This window comes from Petaurus breviceps, unplaced genomic scaffold, assembly GCF_028583685.1.
Source record: "Petaurus breviceps papuanus isolate PSGF00001 unplaced genomic scaffold, PetGlider_PUasm1.0 175, whole genome shotgun sequence".
NCBI classification, from domain to species: domain Eukaryota; kingdom Metazoa; phylum Chordata; class Mammalia; order Diprotodontia; family Petauridae; genus Petaurus; species Petaurus breviceps.
The window spans coordinates 36,149,093-36,159,275 of record NW_027185764.1 but is presented as its reverse complement, the minus strand read 5'-3'; the positions used below and the strand labels follow the sequence as shown (position 1 = coordinate 36,159,275).

Below are 10,183 nucleotides of genomic sequence, written 5' to 3'. Positions count from 1 at the left end.
ATGTAGATTCAGGCTACTTTGATACATCTCCCTTACCTCAACTTTCAGTGTATAATGGTAACATAATGTATACTATTATTTTACTGTGTCAATTCAAATTCATGTTTTTGATCTCCCCATTATATTGATCCATATTCCAGGGTAAGGATATAACCTATTGATTTAAACCATTTCATTAAAATGGAATCTGGGGGGAGGGGGCAGGGATAGGTGGCACAGTGAATAGAGCATTGGCCCTGGAATCAGGAGTACCTGAGTTCAAATCCATCCTCAGAAACTTAACACTTACTAGCCCTGTGACCTTCCACAAGTCACTTAACCCCAATTGCCCTCCCCATCTCATCTCATTATATTCCTCTTTCACCTCTCAATTTCACCTTTTAAGTATCATACATTCCTATTCATTTGGTCCTGTGTCCTCTGTCTATGACATACCTTTAAACATATATACACTCACTCTCATATGTATCCATATGCCCATATACCATCCTATATAGACACACATACACACACACACACACACATATATATATGATATACACACATTTATATTCCCTTCAACTATTCTCATACTGAGAAAAGTTTCATAACTTACAATTATCACTTTCCATGTAGGAATGTAAATAGTTCAATTTTGATAGATAAGTTTCTTTTGATTTCTTTACCCTGTTAACTTTCTCATGCTTCTATCGCTTCTAATTTCTAGATGTCAAATCTTCTATTCAATTCTGATTTTTTCATCAAGAATGCTTGAAACTCCTCTATTTCATCAAATGACCAAATTTTCCTCTGAAACATGATACTCAGTTTTGCTGGGTAGGTGATTCTTGGTTTTAATCCCAGCTCCTTTCACCTCCACACTTTTTTATTCCAAGCCCTTCGATCCCTCAATGTAGAAGCTGCCAGATCCAGTATTATACTCATTGAGTTTCCACAATATTCAAATTGTTTATTCTTGGATACTTGTAATTTTTTTTTCCTTAATCTGGAAATTCTGGAACTTGACTATAATATTCCTAGGAGTCTTCTTTTGGGGATCTTTTTCAAGAGTTGATCAGTGGATTCTTTAAACCTCTATTTTGCCTTCTGGTTCTAAAACATCAAGACAATTGTCCTTGGAATTTCTTGAAGGATGATTTCTAGGTTGTTTTGTGATCATAAATTTCTGATAGTCCAATAATTTTTACATTATCTCTCCTGGATCTATTTTCCTGTCCAGTGATTCTTACAGTGAGACATTTCATATTGCCTTCTATTTTTTTTTCATTTGGTTGGATTTGTTTATAAGTATCTTGATTTGTTATAAAGTCACTAGCTTTCATTTGCTCCAATCTAATTCTGAAGGAATTTTTCTCTTCAGTGAGATTTTGAGATTCATTTTCCATCAAGAAATTTTCTGGAAGAGACCTCAGAAATTATCTAGTTCAGCTCTTTCATTTGGCAGATAAAATGCAAAATAAAATAAAACTTGACTCCAAGAGAGATTGTGACTTGCTAGAGACACATAGATAATAGGAACCAAGTATATCAGAGAGGCTCCCATTCAATAACTAGTGTCCTTTTAATTATGTCACACTGACTCTCAGAATATTGATATTACAATCTTTCTAGCCATATGTAGAGATGATACATCTGAATTTCTTGTTCTTCCAATTTTTCCTTCCTCTCCTTGACTTCAAATACCTTTATGAGTTGAAACTATTGGGCCCCCCCAAAAAAGCTAATGGTTCAAACATCCACAAAGTAGCAAAATGTCCCGTATTTTAGACAATAAAAGGCATGTTGTATCAATAAGAATTTCATCTTGGGCACTCATGAATGACAGATTGATGCTTCATGGTTTGTATAGGCAGTTGGTTTTCACCATTTGTTTTTGTTTTTATTTTTTTTTATTTCAAAATGATTTATTAAGGCTTTTTTTTAATTAAAGTACAAAGAGTACCTTCTTGGGTTTGTGGTTGAGTGGTCATTTTTCTCATGAAAGCAGTAAATCAGGATATTTTACATAAAAAACATAAAATTGTCCTTCACTGAGATTTGCATCACCCCTGTATCACACAAATATAAGTTGGATTCTGGAACTTAAGATTACAAGTTAAACGAGGAATCTATAACCAGAAGAATCTCGAGCCCAGCAAGAAGCTTTTCTTGAAGTGAACCAAAAGCAAACTACTATATTTGTAAAGAAATAATATAATGGCAGGAAAAAAAAAGTAATTTTTACATTAATCACATCCCCCTTATCAATAATAATGACTTCCTAGTGACTAGGTTGGGTACGCAAAATATACAATTAAGCAGGTATACCAAGGCTGAAAATAAACAGGCCAGTTTTAGGAAGAACAACAAGTAAATCACTATACATCTGTATGTACCACTGGCACCTAGTTTGGCTTTGGAGTGAACAACAACAAAGAAAAGCTAACAAGGTCAGGAATGGAAGGGACCTGGGGATCCTCTTCTATTTAATTTCAGAAAACAAAGACTTGCAAAGTAGCTACTGCAATCCCCGCCCCCAACACCACACACATGCAACTGCGCCATAGCTCAAAGTTGGCATTTTCATGGGAGCACAAAACTCCCCAAATCCAACCCGGCCGCTTTCCGGGTCGGAGTCCTCTGACTTCAAGCACCAAACAAAGCCCAGGACAGAAAGGCGGAGGGCCGCGTTCAGGCCGCCTTCTGATGGCTCACTTCCTGCTGGCTGGCCTCCAGGGCCGCCTCCTTGTACTCAGCCTCTCTGAAGAAGGCGGCGGGGTCGCGGGCCATGAAGCACAGGAAGTTGTGCAGGTAGCCGAAGAGCAGCGCCAGGCTCTGGTCATGGAAGGACGAGCAGGCCAGCAGGCCCCCGATGGGCACGAACAGCCACAGCAGGTGCGGGCCGCCGTAGAGCCGCGACATGGGCGCGGAGGGGTGCTCGGCCAGCACCCTGTCGTGCTGCGGCCGCTCGGCCTCGTACAGCAGCTGCGTGCCCAGCAGCATGTTGAAGTAGGCGCCGATACCAGCCACCAGCTCGTCGGCCGCGTACTCGGCGTTGTCGCCGCGGCCCCGCGCCCGCTGGAAGGCCACGCACTCGTCCAGGATGGCGTCCGCGTTCTTGGCGGCTGGCAGCGCGAAGAGCCGGCCCTCCTTGGTCACCAGCTCCCAGTCGCACACCAGCAGCGGCTTCAGCTGGGCGGGGATCTGCACCCGCAGCTGGGCGCGCGTGGAGGCCGCCGCTCCGCTCTTGGAGGCGGGATCCCCGCGGGTGCGCTGGCGTGGCTGCTGCTGGGCGTCCCGGTGCACGCGCCCCGTCGCCCCCGCCCGCCTTCTGCTTGCTCTTGCGGCTCTTGCGGCCCGGGCCCGGGGCCGAGGCCGGGGCCTCTGCGGGGGCGGCGGGGGATGCGGGGGCCGTGCCGGAGGTGACGGTGGCTGCGGCCGAAGTGGAGGCGGCAGGGGCAGCTGGGGCCGGGGAGGAGGCGGCGGCCCCGGCAGAGGTGGAGGGCTTGATGCAGATATTCTGGAAGAGGGTCTTCATGTGCTTCTGCTGCTGCAGGGAGCATACCCCGCCGCCCCGCACCTGGCCCTCGGCCTGGTGCTCCTGGTTGGCGCGCTGCAGCTCGCGCTGCTTCTGCAGGTTGGCTTCCGAGTACTTGAGGACGCAGCTCTCACGCACCCACTCGTCCCAGTTCTTGTTCCAGCCGCTGTAGTGGATCAGGTAGCGCACCCGCTTGTGCTCCATGGCCACCTTGAGGCACTTGGCCTCGTACAGCAGCGGCCCGTGGAAGCACAGCACGCACTCGCCCTCCTGGAACTCGGGCTTCGGGGCCTGCTTCGGAGCCATGGCGGGGCTCACAGCGGGGTGGCTGCGGAGAGCAGCCTGGAGACTCGGGGCCTGGACCTCTCACCATTTGCTTTTGGTAAAGGTTGGTAGCACCTTAAAAAATAACATTCAGCAACAAGAAAACATTTTCAGTTATGCAGCATAAAGAGAGCTGATCAAGGGACCTCAACACTGTACTTTATTATTTGTGTGACTCTGATCAAATCATTTAAATTCTCTTTACTTACATTAGTAAAGTGAGTAAGTCGAACTGAATGGTCCCTAAGTTCTCTTTGCAGCTCTAAGAATAGAATCCTATATTCCTATCTCACCATAGAGGGCCAAAAGGAATACACACATGCATATATATATGTATATATACACATGCATGCATATATACACACACATATATCAACCATAACCCAACTCTATTGAATAAATTGAAGAGGGACCTTTTAGTTATTGTAAGCCCAGACTGTGTGTTACAATAGAAAGATCACTGGAATTTGAATCTGAAGACCTGCATTTCAGGCCTGGTTTGTATATTTTTGTAGCTGTGTAACTGTGGAAAGATATTGCTACATCACTTGAAAAAGGGGAATAATAGTACTTACACTATCCACTTAAGCATTGTGAACAAGTTATTTTTTTTTATCTTAAAACATAAAATTGTAAACTATTATTTTTATCACTTGACACCTTCAATTCTTTCCTTGAGGCAAAGGCAAAAGAAGTGGAGGATATGAGGCTATAGTTAAAATTCTTTCATATCTAACAGTCTACTAATGAAGAATGCATCTTTTCCCACTCATACATTTAGTGCCATAAATAACTATTTTTGAGCACTATTTTGTATAAAGAAAGTGAAATGTGAATAAGTATAATTTAGAAGTAGTTTGATAAAAATTAGATTAAGACCAGCATCTTAACACATGTATCAACATTTTTTTTCAATAATTCCTAAAGGGATGTTTGAACTCAGTTCAAAAGATCGTAACATTTAAAAACAGAAGCTATAGATTAACTGAGGTCACATTCTTAGTCAGGGTTGGGAGAGAACATTGAAAGAGGTAATCATAAAGGATAAAATAGACAATTTTAATTAGTAAAACAATAAAGTTTCTGCACAAAATCAATGCTGCTATAATAAGAAGATAAACCATTGAGTGTGAGGGATTTTAAAAAATTGGGGCATCAAAAAGAAGGAAAAATGTAAGCATTTATTAAGTACCTAGTATGTGCGTGACTATGTGTTAAGGGCTTTATAAATATGATCTCATTTGATGCTAAAAGCAACATTGGTAGATAGGCAGTATTTTTTTTTTTATTCTGTTTTATGGATGAGGAAATTGAGGTATGCAGAGTGACTTCCTCAGGCCCAATAGATAGTAAGTGTTGGAGTCAAGATTTGAACTCAAGTCTTCTTAACTCCAGGTTCAGTCCTTTATTTATTTACTGTGCCATTTATCCATTTCAAAAATGGATAAAAATATGATACCATGATACATAAGGAATTTACATAAACATACAAGGTCGAGGAAAATTTGCTAATAGGTAAGTCATAAGCGGATATGAACAATTTAAGAAGAATTAGGAATTAGCAAGAGTCATGCACAAATATGCTTCAACTCATTAATGATCAAATAAATAAAGATGAATAAAACCAAGGTTTCAGCTCACACCTTGATAACTATCAAAGATTATCTAAGTGTTTGGAACTGTCAATACTGAAAGAACTATGGAAATATAGACAAACCCAGTACTAGTAGAGCTGTCGCTTGGTTACATCATTTTAGAAAATTACGGGAATTATCTGAGAAAAGTGACTGAACTATTTATACTGACTCACTGATTTTATAACTCACAAAAAAATGCAAATAGGTAAAAATGGAAACAAAACACCCGAATATACTAAAATAATTCGTGTTAATATGGTACCAAAGAGCTAGAAACAAAGTGGGTACATATCACACAAAGACTATATGAAATGATATATTAATGTAAAGGAAGATTATTTTGCAACAAAGATTCTACATATAAACAATTAAGATCTAGATGAATCTATGAAAAGTGAGATAAGCAGAATCAGGAGGACAATATTCTCAATGACTAAAAGGATAAAAATTCAAGAAAGAAACACAGTCTTTGGTAATAGCAATAGCCAGCCTTGGTCTGAGGGTACCTATAATAAAGTATTCTCATTTTATTTCACATAGTGGTGGGCACTGTAGGCACAGACTTCTTTTAGTTTTATTTGTCAGCTACCCTTTTTGTATCAGTTGGTTTTACTCTTTTTGTTTGTTTGTTTACTTATTTTGTTTTCATTACAAGAAGGGGATTGTTTCCCAGGGTGGTGATAGCAGGTGGGGAGTGGGAGGTTAATAGCAAAAAATCACTGTTAGATCAAAGGAAAAAGTATCAATAAAAACTTTATTTTTCAAAGATCTAGTCAAAATAATGTGGGAGTTACTTTAAAAAGCTTTCTTGAGGGAAAGAAAGTTAGAATTTTGTTCAGACGTGGAGCAAGTCAAGAACTGATCAAAATGACATGGATCTGGTCATGGATATTGAAATGTGAAATGTCTAAATTTAAAGACATCTTCATCCCCAAATGTTCATAGAGATGATTTGTGCTTGACTTTTGGTGGAGCCTTCTGAGCTCACATTGGTCTGATCTGTCACAGTCAGACACACTGTACATTGACCACAATATCATTATGTCATTTTGACCTTTTTGGAGCACAGAGGGCAAATGACTACAACAAAAACTGAAACTAGCACTATGTGGAATCCTAAAGTATTCAGTAAAATTTATGCTCATTGAGGTTAGGCATATTTTCAATTTTATGTTTACTTCCCTAACCTTACATCATAGACATTTAGCAAATGTTGGTTGAATTGGATTAGATCCCTGCTCATCTACACTTTGGGTTCTTGCTTCCCAGCCATACTTTTTTTAGCCTTGCTAATGGTCTTTTGGCTGAAGTTAATCACTATTGCTACCCAAAGGGGAAAGGAGAGGAGATAATTGGACTGAGAGTAGCCCTTGCTTGTTTATTCCACTACAGTCACTGCCTGATAAATTAGGCTTAATACTCTGCAGAAATGTTCCAATCTTCTCTGTAATTACTTAGTGTATATGGCATACAATGAATGTGCCCTTAATTACTTTGCTATAAGAACAGAAGTCTAGAATGTACTGCTATCTACATAAAATTGAAAGGCACTGTATATTCATGAAATCTAAGATTATATTTAGTGTGAAATGGTTTTTGAAGGTCATAAGCAAACCTGCAAATTAAAAGTCGCAGGTAAGTCCTATTCATGCTTTTTTTTTCCTATTGGGTGATATAGTTTAGATTGAAAAATCATAGACCTATGGATAGAAGTAGAAATATGCTTAATTTGACTACATTGAAATTCCTTACCATACACAAATTTTAAAATTAAGTTATGTTTTATGATCATTTTCTCTTTTCAACTGCCTACATGATTCAGTCTAACATGTAAAATAGGGGAGCCTTAAATTAAGTAGAGTGGATTAGTATTTCTGAGTTAGAGCAGAGGCAGTGTGAGCCCAGCTAATTTTTCATATCTGCTCGATTAACCTCATAGCACTTGAGAACAAAAGTAGCCCCTGCACATGTCATTTAAATGAAACAAATGCTATCTATCTGTCAAAATGCTGATTTAAACTAGACCCTTAAATGCAAGGCCAGCATCTGAAATAAAATGGACAAGCTATGAGCCACTGGGAAGTAATTCTTTAACATTTCAGAAACATCATATTACATAACACATGAAGTTTGGCATTTGTTGAATGTTTCTAGGTGATCTAAAAATGCAGTAGCATTTTATAGTTTGAATAACATTTGCAAAATAAGTATTTTATATTCTATGGGATGCCTTCTCACTAGGGACAAACACCTTCTATAGTGAGTGATGTCAATGATTTCTAATTAAACTGAATGTTTCTCATTTGCTATTCAGGCCATTCTGCTCTTTAGATGGAAAAACAGATAACATTAAACTGGAATTCCAAATAATTTTTTATTCAGCAGATGCAGCCTTAATCTATGCTCTCCCAATATGACATTTTAAATCCAGACAAATATAAATTAAGAAAAGAAATGATCTGAATTCTGTTATTATTTTCTGGAAACAAAAAAATATGTTACTTCAACTGAGTTTTATTTTTTTGTTGTTACACATTTTTGGCTGAGACACAAAAGCCTTTTGGGAGACTATTGATGCTTCCAGATTTAACAATTTGACTTTGCCCCTGAATTGATGTGTGAATACTTTAGTGGACAGAGTTATCAAATAGAGTCAGCTCCTTTTCCAAAAAAAAAAAGACATTTTTCACACAGGGCTTTGTTGTACCTGATAGCCAATGGTCACTGTCTTTATATTTAAAAATTAATTTGTTGACTATTTTAATTTATTTTTATTATATATTTTATATGATTTTTTTCCAATACATTGGTGCCAAAACAAAAGGAAACATGGTTTTCAAAGTACCTTCCTCAATAAACCTATTGGGTTAATAATTATTGAGAGAAAGAAAAGATGGTATAGTGGACTGATCAAAGGATTTAAAATCAGGGGACATGGGGCCAAATTTGTCCTCTGCCACTTAATATGTTTGACTCCAGGCAAGCCACTTAATTTTTCTGATTCTGGTTCTCAATTTGTAATGCTAATAGTCATTTGACTTTGGCAGCGTAATACTAATATTAATCAATATATTGCTTTTTCAAGCTGACTTTGCCTTTTTGTAGTCATTACATGTATTACTCTTTTGTTTCTGCTTTCTTTTATCTACATCAATTCATACAAATCTTCCCAAGTTTCTCTGCATAACTTATATTATCCGTCTTTATTTTCTGGTAATATTTCTCTATATTCTTACTATCATAATTTGTTAAGCCAGTCTATTATTGAGCACATGTTTTGTTCTCAGTTTTTTTTCTTATAATTATGAGTAATTCTTCTATGAAGTTTCATACATATAGAATTTTTTTCTTGCTGTTAATGATCTCTTCAGGGTTATGATGCTAAGACAAGAAGTACTGAATTGAATTATGAATAACTTAGTAACTCTTCTCCCATGATTCCAAACTATTATGCTGCACCATTGAAGTAATTCACAGCCTTATGGAAAACTTTCAGTAGGTATACAGTAGTGATGAATTGGTGCATGTATCTTCTCACAATCCTTAAAAAACTTCATTTTCTTATCTTTTAGGGTCCTAGGAAATGTGATGGGTATTAACTAATATTTCTCAATATTTAAAAAATTTTATATTTTCTGGTTGTTAGTATTTTGATGTAATTTCTTATCATTTATATTTCTTCTTTTATATCTATTCATGTCCTTGCCTATGTGTCCTGGGGAATGGTACTTGTTTTTTTATTATTTCTATTGTTATATTTTATATATTGGCTTATTATATTTTATAAAATATTAATGCAAGGAATATCATGTTAGGAAAAGGAAAGCATTTAATGGGAAATATAATGGGTTTAGTTTTGGATATGGTGAGGTAGAAAATGTCATGGGAATTCCAGTTGAAAATTTTAATAAATTAGTGATATTTAAATGTATCTCAGAACAGAGACTAGTGCTTAGAACAAACATCAGCATGGAGATGATAATGGAAAACATGGGAAGTGATGAAATCACCAAGTGAGATGGTAAAGTGAGAAAAGAGAAAATGGGGATATAGTCAGTCTTGGGAAACATAGTGCCTGTGCATAGATGAAGATACATCAAAGAAGACTGTAAAGAAATATTCAGACATTTAAGAGGAGATCAAGGAGAGAACAGTAGAAAGAAAATCAAAAGGGAATTGAGTATATAGGAGGAGAAAATGATTGATGGTACTAGATGCTGTAGAAGAATGAAAAAGGAAAAAGACTGAGAAAAGGCCATTTGATTTGGCAAATAAGAGAACACTGATAACTTCAGATAAGATAGTTTCAGTTGATGTGATCAGAAAACACATTGCAGAGGTGATAGGAGAAAGTGAAAAGAAAGGAACTGAAGGTCCCTGGAGATGACTTTCTCAGAGTTTAGGAGCGAAGGGAATGAAAGATTTGGGGCAATCTAGAGGATATAATTAAAACCATTGATTTGGTCTTCTTTTTGTATATGGGAGAGATGAGAGTATTTGTATACACAAAAGAAGAAATACCCTCATCCCCCCTTTTGCAGGACCATTTGTAGTTTATCATAAAACCAAACATGGGCAGCTTTCCAGAAGAATGCTATTGTGAACAGCTTTTAAGGTTGTGATTACACAGTAGTCAACACTCTATTTATTCAGTTACAAATCGGAGCAAAATATTCACAGAAAATTAAGGTACAGCATTCACAAT

The 10,183-nt window shown here is 37.8% G+C and overlaps 1 pseudogene; it reads right to left on the bottom strand.

Moving 5' to 3' along the window:
* Positions 1-2,670: 2,670 nt before the first annotated feature.
* On the bottom strand, positions 2,671-3,823 carry LOC138159179 (mortality factor 4-like protein 1 pseudogene; annotated as a pseudogene).
* Between the last annotated feature and the right edge of the window lie 6,360 nt (positions 3,824-10,183).